The sequence below is a fragment of the Bombus vancouverensis genome, chromosome 3 (genome assembly GCF_051014615.1).
Source record: "Bombus vancouverensis nearcticus chromosome 3, iyBomVanc1_principal, whole genome shotgun sequence".
NCBI lineage: Eukaryota > Metazoa > Arthropoda > Insecta > Hymenoptera > Apidae > Bombus > Bombus vancouverensis.
This window is the reverse complement of record NC_134913.1, coordinates 15,096,104-15,111,386: the sequence shown is the minus strand read 5'-3', so window position 1 is coordinate 15,111,386 and position 15,283 is coordinate 15,096,104. Positions and strand designations below refer to the sequence as shown.

The 15,283-nt window shown below is 38.8% G+C and overlaps 1 protein-coding gene across 5 annotated transcripts in view; it reads right to left on the bottom strand.

Moving 5' to 3' along the window:
- Positions 1 to 925: 925 nt before the first annotated feature.
- Hs3st-A (Heparan sulfate 3-O sulfotransferase-A) overlaps positions 926 to 15,283 on the bottom strand; it is a 193,365-nt gene continuing 179,007 nt past the window's right edge. For all 5 annotated transcript variants that reach the window (XR_004463689.2, XR_004463690.2, XM_033328559.2 and 2 more), the window contains one exon: positions 926 to 15,283. This exon is cut by the window's right edge. The gene's annotated coding sequence lies outside the window, so the exon portion shown is untranslated.

Below are 15,283 nucleotides of genomic sequence, written 5' to 3'. Positions count from 1 at the left end.
GCAAATCAACGAAATATTTGTTCAATCGAATTTGATGCAGTATCAACACGATATAATACGACTTCACCAGGGAAGAAGCAAGCATGTTCCATGATTTCCTTAAGGGCGTTTCTATTTAGAATCTTCACTGAGATTTTTTGAGCTTAGCATCCTGAAAAGGGACCCCTCCAAACTATATTCTATAAATGATATATATATATATATATATACAGTTACTGTAAGCACATGTAATATTTTGGCATAAAAGTTTCACGCAAATAGACGAAAGACAGTAATGTATGTAATAATACATTTATGCGATATAATTTGTGCGTATAGCTTTTTATTAAAGTCTAAATATAGGAACATCTTTTTTACCTCGCAGAGCACAGATTTTTCATCTCATGCTGTTAATTTCTTTTTTGCATCTGTAGCAGCTCGTTCACAGTATTGTCGACACTGTTGTATCTTTTTATTACAGAATGAATCGTTGATTCATTTCTGTTTAGAGATTTCCCGATTTCTTTATTTGTCTTCCTTTATTCAACATGTAACGATACATTCCCTGTTACGTTCAATCATTTCCTGTTTATTGCCATTCGTGACTTTCAATTATGAACTATGGATACGTAATATATAGATGGCACTAAAGAAAGTAAAATTGAAAGTAATACATTTTGTTCTTCAAACGGGAAACTGGCGAAAGAGGTAAAAGAAAGATTTCAAATATTTTTAATAGCAATAAGAATAAAATTAACTGGAGGAATTCGGTATTAATAGAAGGATAATAAAAAGATAGTCCTAATGTCATCGATTCGAAAGTAAACGCAGTTTCTTTATCCTAAACAAGAGTTTTTACTTTATCATTTTCTTTTAAATGCGAAATTACTTATTAAGAATAATGGAAATTGGTTTGTCTCAAGTCGACGACATCAAGACAACAACGACGTTTCGAAAGGACCTTTTAATCACCTCACGAAATTTCAAGGATAATAATTCGAAGCACATGCCTTCCACTAATGGGGTCGGTGTGTAGGTATTACAATCGCATTAATCTCACAACACTGATTTAGATAATTATGTACACGTCATTTAACTGCATATAAACGTACAAAAAGGATTAAAACTAACCATCGAATCGTTGGTAATCGTCTCGGGAGCGTCTCACTCTCTCTTTTCGGTCTCGAAACTTCCTTTTCTTCCGTTTTTCTTTACGCTCCTGTTCAATCCGGCGCTCGTACGAGTCGCTCGGTTTAGCGCCAACTTATATAAATTGTTTTCTCGCGTGAAACAAACGCTGTACATTTTTGATAAGAAGTCTATGCAGGTGTCTGATACGGAGAAGACGTTAAAGCAAAATCGTGGATTATCTTCTCCCTACAAACACGTATACCACGTTCCCAGGTTTTATGCGAAATTAATTTCTACAGGTAAAAATGCATCTAGTTCTTTGGAATTCACGCGACATATATACAGGGTGGTTGGTAACTGGTGGTACAAGCGGAAAGGGGGTGATTCTACGCGAAAAAAGAGGTCGAAAATATAGAATAAAAATTTTTTTTTAATTTTTTTTTTTTTTTTTTAAATTTTTCCATCGAGACAACGATCTACAGTGAGATCCGTTATAACGAGACGCGATAAAGTGCGCGCGTACCGAGCGAAAATTCAAAGTCGATTTTCTCGAAAACAAAGCCTCGAACGAAAAATTTTTATTCTATACTTTCGACTTCTTTTTTCGCGTAGAATCACCCCCTTTCCGCTTGTACCACCAGTTACCAACCACCCCGTATATATATGTATATATATGTAACATACAACTTATAAAATAAAAATGAACTTTTATTTACTTTTATTCCTTTTCCTTTTACAGAAACGATGCATTCTTTACAAGATTCTGGCAAATAATACGTTAAATATACAGAATGAAAGTAAAAGAGGGAGAGTCACATAATATATATATATATTAGTTTACAGTACTTAAATTTTAATTATATATCTTTTATGATACGAGTACTAGAAACCTTGCACAAGATCATATTAGCGGCGTAAAAGTAAGAAGGAAAAAAAATGTATTCGTTCGAAATCGTCGATTCGGTTAACGATGCTTACATCGTTACAATTGATTTTAATAAACAACGACCGATCTCTTTGCTTCTTACGCTGCGATACATACAATAGTTACAAAAATGTACGTATATTAGTACGGTTAAGAACACCTGTATGTATGAGATCGATGATCTACCGGGTCGTTCGCTATTTCATAAATCAATAGGACATTACAAGTTCAAGCGATCGATAAAACGAATACAAATTTTATTGCTTTCGGAGTTCCGTTGTTCTAAGTAATACGTCGGTATATCAGCCGTGCAATAAACAGAGAAAGAAAAGAAAAAGAGAAAAGAATCGCGCAATCACCAATATCGATGACATGAAAATTTTACGCAATCGAAATCTAAATCGATTTTACGAGCTGTACTATCGTGTTATTATTTACGGGATACATTAACGGTCTATTAAATCGTAAGTAACCACGTTAAATCACCGTTCAATTAAGAAACTTAAAGGTACATCGAAGAAAGATTAAATATACGTATATATCCAGGTCGCGAAATATACTTTATCGGTTTACAGACATTTCTATCGACGTGTTGATGTTGTTGCGTGGCACGAAAGAAGTTAAACTCCGAAAATTCGATTTTATATAGAGAACTTCTCGATGCCAATAGAAGTGTAGGAAACTTAAGAGCAGCTAAACTTATAACAAAGGATACGACGACACGGTAAAGCTCGTAAACGTCGGAACAGGTGATTGATCGAATCGAAACGAGCTGAGGCGTGAGATTGTATTTTTTAGTGCACGTCTGCATCAAATCGTAGTGAATCGATTACATCGTTTCACGACGATGCGCCAGCGAAGTATACACGTGTATCGACGTCTAATTTCTCGTTAAGGATCGCGTATTAAGGTTTCCCTCGAAATTCCTGCGGCGGTGCGCGTCGAACGAAACGTGCATCTTCTCTCCACCGCGTCTCCATTGCTCTTGCTCAAAGAAACGCAACCGTAATTCAACTTTGGTCACTTTCTTCTTCTTCTTTTTTTTTGTTGTATAAATTCGATCTTTGTAAAAAAATGACTTTTGGTCTAATTCGTTGATACCGTTTACGTGTACATAGTACGCATACCTAATCGGTACACGCAAGCAGTTTCGTGCACTTGAAAAAGCGCAAAAGTGCGAAGATCGGCGAGCTTTTTACGCTCTCGTTTTCATAGTACGAGAGAAAAGACGCGGAATTATTTAGAATTGCCTGTTCAGCCTATTCGACCGACCGAGATTCAAAGCTTGCGATACATCCTCTTTGGATCTGGGATTGACGTTTCGACACAAGGCAATCCGTGTTTCGCTCGATTGGTTTCGATTGATGGTAAAGCAAGCGTGATCGACGATAAATTGAACGTATTCCTCGGATAATTGTAATTAATTAACTGTTAGCCAACGAGGTGAAACGCTGGCTGGACAATCGGCAGAGCGAAGCTAATTTCAGTCGATGAAAATGTAAGACGCCTGTCGAATATTTATTGAACTCAATTTCACGCTAAATTTATCTGTTCGTGGAATCGCGTAGGAATTGTTAGGAATTACCAGCCAGCAATAAATCGAACTTGTTGCGTATATCTAAATAAACGTAGCTGATTGGGCTGATTCTGTTGAACGAATAATACGCGTATCATTGAACGTACATGTGCGATGAATTTCACGGAATCGTAGACTAACGTTTCTGATCAATTTTCTTGTACTTGGTGTGATAAATTACACTCGTAAGACGCATTAATCAAACGTGTTCGAAGAAAGAAAAAAGAAACACCTATTCGACTGGTAACAAATTTTCTCCATCAAAACCACGGAATTAATCGAAACACAGCGATAAAAGAAGCTCGCGTTACCGTCTTTCGTCCGAAACAGCTCAAATAGAACGAGAGACAAGCGTTTCCGAATCGTTTAATGATAAGAATCACACTCTTTGGCAACGTTTACAAGGATTTCAATACCGTGCTCCTATATGTGCGTGAGAAACGATGATCAATACCGAGTTAACGTAACATAGCATATCTTCTATCTTATTTCTTTAATTATCTTCTGCTTAAATTATCTTTAATTCATCGCGAAATACTCTTAAATCGCGTTTATTAAATCACACAATGGAGATGCGGTAGATGCGCTACGTGTTTGTTCGTTATTTTTTAAACTATATACGTACTATCAGTCAACAACTACGTGTTCAGGCTCGTTCTACGCAAGACAACTTATTGCTTTCAGTTGCACGACATCGCTTTTCTTTTACGTAACTAATACACACGTCACTTGTAACAAACGCATCGAATAATTACGCGCGTTACGATCGATACGAAGGGATTTCTTCGAAATGAACGTCCAGTTAGACATCTTCGTCGTATTTGCTAATATATCGTTATTACGTTTCGATACGTTGATACGCGTTCAAATTTACCTCTGTACAATTTCTGAAATTCACGCTTGCAACGCGGTTACTCTACTTGTAGAAATTATACGAGTTTTCCGCCAACAATGACTTTATTGTTACTATACGTACACAGAAGTTTAATACATCGATGATACATGTACATCGTGGTTTCACACGATGCACACGATCGTGTACCGAATAATGACACGCGTTAATTATTTCGAGGCTGTTTTTATTTCGACGGATTGCACCTGCATGGTAACATTTTCTCCTTTCGCACGGAACGTGTCCGCCGATTGCCTTAACCAAATATAATAAATCGATGGAGGAAAGCTTCGTAATAATATCGCATCGATCGATTCGAAAGAATGAAATGTACGTTCAACAGCGTTGAAACTTTAAAGGGAAGGTAAAATTTAACGATCGTCGAATCACCGATTTGATCGGAATAAAAATACGACGAACGTAATAGAGCCGACCTTGAGAGCAAATAATTTAAAGGAATAATTGAAAAATGAACGAGATCGTTTCTCGCGTAATTAACGACCATCCGTCACAGGTGCGCTATAATTCGCAATGAAGCGCGCTATACAGGATGAGCGTAGACGATTTGAACAACGACACGGTTCTATCCGAATATTGATAAACGACGGATATCGTGGATGTGAGTCGTGTCATCGTATTAACGTTTCGACTGCTTACGACTTCCAAGTTCGATTTCCTCGAACGTTGTTCGGAATTTTGATTCGCTTCGAAGGATCTGGCGTTCCGACAGAAACGCCAACGCGTCCCTCTCAACGTTTTCGTTTGTCGACGCTGCAATGCATGGATAAAGGGTTCGATGATCTTCTTAACCCTTCGCGAGCTGGCTAGTTTAAACGATTGAATCGGAAGAACACACTTAAAAACGATCGCTTAACACTACGTTAGTGAACATCGAAACTTTTTCTACCTTGTTTAAAACGACGACGAAATTACACGCTCCGGAGGACGACTTTTAAAGTGTCTAAAAAACGCTTAATTTTTTTGCTCCTTTTCATTTTTCCTATTCTAAAGATCATAAGGTTGACTGTTTCGTATTTTCTTCTTTTTCTTTTTCGCTCTTTTTCTTTTTTTTTTTTTCTTCTTTTCGAAGCTTTATCCTTCTGTCGGACGCGAAAGCTTGTCTCTTTGGGCGATTAAGAAGGGTTAAGAAGCATCCGTGCAGCGAAAGGGTTACGTAGACAACGACCAGGGTCGACGATCATATATGCAGTTAAACAATCGGGCCCGCGGTTCGTTATCGCGGCCTAATGATTTTCAAGTAACAACACAATAATTAGGGAATTAATAAGACTCCTGGAGGGAGGGCTGGGAGAAGGAGCAACGTTTCGACGGAGCGTTTTGCTACAGAATGGAAGAACGAGATTCGACGCCATGCACAGGACCGAATCTCTTTTTCCTCCTCATTCCTCTTCTTCGTGTTTCTCGCTCCGTTCGTCGTTGTTCCTTTGTCTCCTATCCGCGTTATTAAACATCTATCGAGGTAAGGAGAAACGTGGGTAATCACGACAGAAAACACATACACGGTATACGCTATTATAAAAAATAATAAATATCATTGAAACGTGAATTACACGATCGGAAACGCGACACGTCGTCGTCCGAGCGATCTCGGGGTGTCGATGATCGCGTTCCCGGTTTAACAATCTTGGGACATCGACAACGATATAATATTCCTTGTGTGTACGCGTGTACGCCTGTATCTTGTGTCGGTATTTCTGTGTATTTGTGCGCGAGCACGCGTCTTCATTTTGCCTGCGGATAATATCGTTTCCTTCGCCGACAGAAATCGATCAGCGATAAACCTACCACCTTCTTCTAGTCGATTTTCGCAACACGATTTTTCCTGTGCTCGCTGTGTACGTGTGAGAGTGATGTAAGTATGTGTAGGAATAGATATATTAATACGTAGAGAACTAAGCTATCTATGACATTTTAAAATACTGTCTGGATTTTTGTCGATAGAATATCGTCCTTTTTCTTTCGGTTCAACGTCGCTGTACAGTTGACGACGATCGCGTGGATCGCGATCTACGCCTTCCCTTTCGTCCGATTTCCCCTATTATTTCGCGATCCATACGATCGTCGATACGATTATCGTCTTAGCAAAACCTTATCTCCTATTCGCCGATTTGTATGCACGTGTATATATTATATAATATATATATATATATATTATATATATAATACATATATCCCGTATATACAATATATATATATACATATATATCAATTTGTATGTATATTATGTATATAAGATGCGGTAAATGTGTAATAAATTAGTTGTTAATGTTATCGTTTTTCTTTTGTCCTCGTTCTCTTTTATTACAGCTATACTTACGTCGCGCCTCGTTAAGAACTAATGATATGTATTCGTTTTGAACTATAGCGTTTAGTTTGATACAGCGCTAAGGTAGTCGGTTCGATCGCACGCGATCCACCAGAATTTGGGCAATCGGTTCGATTCATTCGAGATTCGATACCTGAGCTACGCACGGGCAGTCTTGCTTAATGGAATCGTTGATCGCGAAATAAGCCCACTCGAGTTTCACTGAATTTCCTTGTCGCGTGGCCCGCGTCCAAATAGATCGAATAAACATCGAACACAGGGAAAATATATGTGGCGCGTAATCCTATGAAAAAGTATTCGTGTTGGGGAAATTTGCAAGCGCTACCTACAATTTCTCGATCGTCTACGACGGAGAATAACAAAGTCGGGTGATCGGGGGAAAATATTTTCTTTAATCTACCGTACCCTACCAACTTTTCTACTAAAGAAGCGCGTTTTCTGCTTCCTTCGGGGCTAGCCGCTTTGATTACACGCTCTCCTACTGAACAAATCATGAGAGTGGCAAATATTATATCAACCCTCTTTCTCGGTACCAAGCAACTTCCACTACTATGGTTATTTAACCAGGATCTGCTCTTTTGGCTGAGCTACCAATATCAACAGCGCGCGATGTCTCTAAGTAATCGCCTAGCCGAGCGTCATGCGCTACTCAAAATTGCGCAACTTCGACCATCAAACGTTAAACGTCGACTCGTCGTAACTCGTGCAACGACTGCGAATAAACGCGTGTTCACGTTTATTTATAACGCTTTTATTTACCGAAAGAGATACTGCAACCGATAGGCGATACCGTGCTTCAGAATAAATGCAAATTACAAGAGTTCGCTTTCGCATGCGTCTAAAAGTCTATTTCGTCTCTGAGAATGGAAATTTTTTAAACGATTGTCCTACGAAGTTTCAGTTTTTTTAATCGTGCCAGCATCGATGACGAGAGCAGATACTACGCTCTCGTTCGTAAGCATTGGAACACATGTCAGTTTCGCGCGAAACACGATAATTGTAGCTATTTATTATATATAATTACAATTATACTAAAATATCAAGCAACCGATTGTGATCGAACAGAATTTTCTATTCGTGCAAGCACGCGATCTAACAGATGCATGTAAAAAGCAAAAATCTACGAACTGTATCTGAAAGATCTACACGTTGAGAACGATCGTGTCGTAATTTAGCAATCGTATTAGCGATTTGACAAATTACCTCAGGCTGTAGATTATTCCGCTTTAACTTTAGGTCGAATAAGGCGATTACCCGATTCGTAATGTGTAAATTCTACTTCTAAAATCTTGCCTGTTTTATATTATACGACTGAACAAAGTTACTATTAATTTATAACTCGCAGAAGGTAAATTTCAACTTTAAAAATAGCTAAATAATTGTCTAATCCTTGAAACAAATCAAAATCAATAAAAAATCACAGAAGCTCGCATCGAAACGGATTTAAAGATCGACGAGAATGCGCGTAAGCTTGCACGTATCGAAAGGAAGGAGAAAACTTCGAACCGAGCTTCGTTTCGTGTTACGCGAAACAAACGTGGACACGAAAGTCGACAAGTCGACGGAGAACTAAACAAATAAGCAAATGAATAAAAATAATCGGGACATCGTTTGTAGTCGCGATCGTCCCTGCGGTCTGTCGCCGTGGTGAAATTAATCGAGCCGATAGGAAAGGTCGTGGAAAAACGGAGGGGAAAGTGCGGAAAAGCGAAGCCGAGACTGTCGACTGTCGACGGGGAATTTTATCGAGGTCCGGATTTACTGCACCGCGGGCTGCGTGTACCGAGATGCAAATTTCGCCGGCTTGCCCTTTAGCGTTTTATCGAATCAACCTTCGGCCGATTAGGCGGACAACGATTTTTAACGGGTCATCGCACAATAGCCTTTTGTACTCTGTCAAAGGCCAGTCTCTCGAGGGCCTAGCGAAAATGCGAGCCGGACAAAAGTGGCATTGCCTCGCGGCGCTCTTTTTCTCCGGCTTTTTCGATAAAATGGCCCATTGTTGTGTTTCCATCTTTCTTCTTGCCCGTTCCACTTTCTCTTTATCCCTCTCGCTTTTAACTCGCTCTCCTCGCGACGTCGATGCAATCATTTCCCGCGAGCTTAGCTTCATTTAGCGCATATCCGTTTCAGAAATAAAATTTCACGTTTGCCTTTTCCGCTGTTTACCGTTCTTTCATTCGTCTCGTGGATTTCTAACGTAATCGTTTATACACTTTTTACATTTGTCGGTCGGTTGCCATATATCGTTGATCCAGTCAACGAGCCTCCTTATTACGCTCATAAATCACGCGACACACGGGGGTGGTTCACGTGTAACGGAGAGGAAAATATCGGCTTAATACTGCTTTTTATTTCGCGGATTATCTTCAGTCTACTGGAATAACAAAATATCTTCGTCTAGTTCTAATTATCTAACGTGTCCGCTTTCGTGTAACTTGGTTTCTCCACGGTTACACTTTCGCTTTAGATAATTCACTCTTCTAACTTTCGACTCGCTTTCGAGCTATACAACTGCGATAAAAATAAAGTTAAGAAATGATACCTTACGTACGAAGATCTATTTTGTAACTTTGAGCTAGATACTTTTCACCATTGTTACCAACGATTAACTAGTTTGATATGTATACTATGTTTATTCGTTTCACTCTTGCAAAATAGAATTCCGTTCTCTAAAACTGTAATACGATTATCAATAAAATAAGCTTTCAAATTTGTTTTCCTGCTCGCCACAGTATGTTCTTTACGATACTTCTCGACTGGATATTTCTTTTATATACACAGACTACTTTCAGCGAATTTGCAAGTCGAAATAAATCGATTAAAACAGGTTTGATTTGTTGTTTCTATATATCGCATACAAGTTGAACATTTTCTCGGGAAATTCACCTTTGCGCTACTCTCGTTCGATTTTACACATAGAATACCGTTTACGAGTAATATCTGCCGTTACTAGTGAAAAATTCACTTTGTATCTGTTTGCCATTTTGCAGAAATTATTCGGAACGACGGAAATTTCGAGCTTTCGCGATACTCTGTTTGCCAGAAGTAAACCCTTAAATAACGAACCGCGATAAAAACGTAATTTGCAATCGCAAATATCCGAATTTATATATTTCGTTTGCCGATGCTTCGGTCGAAGCTACAGTACGCATTAGATTTCGCAAGAAAATATTTCTAATACGATTTCCCGATGAAAATTCATTAGACAGCGAACGACGCAGGCTAATCTGTCGACGTAGAATTCAGTGAAATCGAGTGGCGAAAGAACCGAGAAATTCCGTTTCCCTGTGTTTCGTGTTATTATTTTCCTACGTAAATGAAAAAGGTATCGAGCCTCGAAATTGTGCTTCGATCTTATTCTTCGTTCGGTGTGTAATGTCGTGGATCGACACTGAGAACATCGGTCAGGCAATTCTTGATATGTATCGTTATCAGCGCAGCTTATTGCTTAACGTACCACTAGGATTTAAGATCTAGTTTTCTTAACTCTATTTACACGTTTAACTCGCCCCTTGCGGATCAATATCAAATACTTTACCAGGCGAGTATCGATGGTCCGTAGGATCTTGAAGAAACGAAACGTTGATAAGTGGAAAAAAACCGCGGATATATTTACGCAAATTCATATTTTTACGAAGATAATTAAAAAAGAAAAGAAGAATGAGAATTTTGATAGAGAATCGTTTTATCTGGTAAATATTAAAAACGGTGCTTTACTTCGGTTATTTTATCTATGTTCGCAATGTTGTGCGAATTCTGTGCATCTCTGCATCCGCAAATCTTCTATAAACGCATAAAACTCCGTGGTCTACCGATAACGATCGATATCCGGAAAAATAATGTCTCGCTTGTTGGAAAATCGGCGATTTTCTCTATGGGAACAACGTCGCGCAATGTGAACATTTGTCAGTTGCGTTTAATCATAACACGACGGCGAACACTTCAATTTTCAGAAGAGATCATCGATAATTTTATCGATGCAAGTTCCAATGAAAGTTCAGAATATTCAACGAAACTCTAAATATTAGAATGGATCGATGTTCCATTGAAAATCACTCGAATAAATGAAAAAGAACGTGCTCGTGAGAATTTCACAATGCGCGTCGAACTTTCGAATTATCGCGATTAAATGGCCACGTTTCGTTTACGATCGTCCAAACCAAACGCGAAAACTTATATATCGCGTTTTCATATCGTTTCGCGGTTTAATTATTTCCCTGGATAATCAGTGCTCGTTACGATAAACGAATGATCTTTGCCCATCCTTTTGCCGTTCCTTTTACGATTCCGTTAAATCGCGACAAACCAGGCTTATTATTGATTCTCTTCGGCCTATTATATCTTGGGATTGTCGGTAAATTGTCTGCGATATCCTTTTGCTTCGAGCAGACTATTAATAAATAAATCGATTGCTCGGTGGAACTCGATGTTTCATCACGATTTAACGAAAGATTGCCATTGTAATAACGTTTTGCCGTTGTGCAAAACAAAGGAAGTTGAAGTGATCTAAAGGCGACGTATAAACGGAAACGTTTTGACTTTTCTTCGAGGAAAGTTGTTTGGCTTGGAAAATTCATAAAGCTGATACCGTAGCCTCGTAGCTTCCTTTCGATCGATTCGCCTTAAAAATGAATAGTCCAGTGTTTGCGCGTTGGTAGCAGTTTACTTGCGTTTTAGTAAAATATTTGATATCTCGTCATTACTCTGTCAACGACACTCGGTCTCGTCACACCGTTTGTAGACAAAACGGAGGAGTTGTGTGTACACGATAAACAAGGTGTATGTACATACGTCATTCATATCTTTTGATCACAGAAACATTATTCGAGAGTCGATTACACCGCTGTCCAGATACACTTCCACGCGAGTACGTTTACGTGCTGTTGCTTCAAAAAAGAAAATAATATCCAATCGACCTTTCGTCAAAGTTTTATGTTTTTCCCCATTCCTAGTAATTAGACAAATTTCTCGAATCGATTTTCTCAATAATACTTTTTATTTAGGTAATTCTCCGATTCCGATAACAAGAAGGAGATTAATTCATTGGCAGGAAAACCTATTCAACTTCCTTGTAATCTATTTAGGGGCAATATAAATTAAACGGAACGATCAACCTGTAACGAATTAAACGTATTCTCTTGCTTCTTCCGTTTTCTGCCTTTTCTTTTTCTTGTCGTTCCGTTTTCTTCGTCTTGCGATATTTATTACATTTCGAATAACGAACGCATGTCTTTTTACAACCTTCAACATCTCCAGAATCACTCGCGCGCGTTAAAATTCTCATAAAAATTGATCTTTGGAACATCGGTTAAAACATAGCCGAAATATCGTCCTACCGCTTCGTCAAATCCTATCGGTATCTCTATCGACATTCAAACAAGTACAAGAAAATGTTCATTATCAGCGAATTATGAGTAGGACAGAAATTTTAATATACGATAATAAACAAAGATATTTGGATTTATTCTCATGTATGATCCTTTATTAAAATAACGTAAACAGCGAGTGGACTAAAAAATCGATGGAAGCCAGTGCATGCTATCAAGAATAATAGAGAGTTTTTCAAAGAGCAATATAAAAGTGATACGAGACGGGAGAGACAATAAGCTCATAATTAAAAAAAAAGAGAGAAAAAATCCCACAGAAGTTTATCCTTACAGAGGAATACTCGATTATCCGAAGGCAGTCTTTTTACCCCATTTTTCATTTTATTTCTAGGTAACTGGAAGTAGTCGCGCGAAGATAATTTGCTTCGTAAAGAATAGGTGGACAGCTCGACAACCGCAACCACTAACTATTATGCAACTTCCAATAACGTCCGTTTAAATGCATCACCATATTTCTGGCCGAGGAAAGCTTTCACCTTCTTCCTCTCTCCATCTTCGCGAGAATCCCGCCGGTAGTACCGTCTTTTAAATAAATCAGCAGAGCTTTCGCTGAACACTGACAAAGAGAGAAGAGAAGAGAAGAGAAGAGAAGAGAAGAGAAGAGAAGAGAAGAGAAGAGAAGAGAAGAGAAGAGAAGAGAAGAGAAGAGGAGAGAAGAGAGGAAAATAGAACGACGATGACAAGGACGAAGACGAGGAAGAAGGGAAAGATAGCTGCCGGCTCGAAAGAGCTCCCGAAGCGAAGGTTGGAGACACACTTTCATCGGGTCTCGAAGAACTTCTGGCTGGCGGCATTACCGCGATTCAAGCGCATCGCGCAACTTGATAAAAAGCATCCAGATCCGTCTTGAAACAGCTCCCGTTGGAAGCTACCTCGAGGAAGGATTTACGCCTTGATCGAGAGGGATTGATTTAATTCTGTAAGTGCGTCTAACCGCGTTACTGCGAGAAAGAAACCTCTGCTTGAATTTGTAACGAAAGAAGGGACTGTATCCGTCTCTAATTCGCTTGGTAACTACGTCGATGCACGAACACTTCCATAGAAAACGAGAGAGCGGAGAAGTTCTTGTTGACGTAGGATAACCTTGGAAAAACGAGTTACCCGGATAAGATTATTACTATCGATAGGACCAACTTCAATATGTACATTCCCGTACATATATGTTTGCTTAAAGAAACGTAAGTAAACGCGAAAAATTATTTGAAAAATTATTCAAACCTCTAAGAATAACTATTTCTTTAGAAACGTTAAACTACAAAGGACCTGTATATTTAATATCATAATGGTCGGTCAATTCCCAATAATCTTGTCAATCTCACACGACAAAGTTAATTCTCTTCTTGTCTATGTATACCTGTCGCGTTTTTCCATTACCATTTTGATCAATTTTCTTTCCTAAAGCGATCGCACGGTTCACTCGAAGGTTTAAACTGCTGTTTTTTTTTTATATAATTATTACAAGTCGGTATGTAATCTATCGAGGATCAACGTTAGAATACACTTGGTCATTCAATCGGAACAAACGTTCTCTTGGATATATTTTCGGTTAGAAACTTTGCATCTGAAACACGACGTCATCTCGGCGTTTAATTCGGGAACCTTTGAAGCAAACTTCCGGACTGGAATGACTTGAAAGATTATACGTGTCAAGGAAGAAGGATCGAGAAGCGTTAGAAGAATATTGTCTCGAGATGATCAATGGTATTTGAAGCACAGAGGCTGATGCACGGAAGGATGTTGCAGAAGTTATGCTCGTGCTTTCACCGCTGCTTCCAAGGATGAAAGGATTCTTGGATGCAGTATGTAACTTCCCAAGGGAACTACTTTCGCACAATCTGCGTTTGATGAAAATTTTGCATGAAAATGGCTCTGGAAAATCGGTATTAGCACAATCGCTACACGCTATATCTATATTTTCTCTCGTTAAAATAATAACCGAAATTCTGCGTTTTTAATATACCGCGTACCGAATTTAAACTCGAACGCAAACAAAGCCGGACGCACGCACAACGAACATACGTGTGATTGACGAATCTACGCATTAAATCTACGCATTAAAATAAAGAAAACGCACATTTTGATATATAACAAACGATATGTAATGTAATAGATACAATTTCGATATACCGATTGCCTAAAATTCCAGCCAATTCGTGTCGGGCGATATTGTTCGTTTATGCTTTAGACAATATCTAGATACGCTTCTGTATATGTAATCAAGAGACTGCGAATTTTTATGTATCTCTAGGAAATTTAAAAGTGCAAGATCGCAGAGAATGCGCGTTCTATAAAATATCCAAACTACGATGCTTCCTACGATACTTGTCAGGTAAAACAATTTTCTACCGAGTACGCAATTTTTTAAATTATATTCTCAAAGATACGAATTTTCATAAAAATCCGCGATCTAGCGATCGACGTTAAAGCGCGCAGTAATACGTATGTTGAAATACGCGACATTTTGATCGTCTCCATTAATCATTCAAAACGCAAAGTACACAGTTTATAATAGTATAGTTGTATAACGTTATTTTATTTATTTCAACGCGTAGATTTTTGCCGCGAACTATAGACGTGCGTTTATGATTCACCTGCTATTGTATCGTCCTATCATTTGGCCTTTTTTCCGCCAAAGGAAAATCAGATAGAGAAAGGAAAATGAATTGGAAGCAACGGCTTGGATACGAGTAGGTCCAATTGCTTTTAATCTGTTGGAAATCCTTTTGGAGAGCCGACGAGATCGTACGGTATGTTTTATGCAAATGTCACGGTCGATACACGTAACCCCGTAAATCCCTTTCTTCGACGCAAGCCCGTTTTCACCGAGCAACGTTGTGCAGCACGTGGCAAACTTGAACCTCGCGGAAACGTTTCTTACGATCGCTTCACGCCAGGGAATTTCCCACCGAGAGACATCGTTCGCATTTATACGGACGATTCTCCACTGTTCTCGTTCGTTCGCTCTTTCCCTCTCTCTCTCTCTCTCTCTCCTCTCTTCCTCGTTCCTTCTCTTTCTTCGTTTCGAGAGGCAAGCTTCGTTACG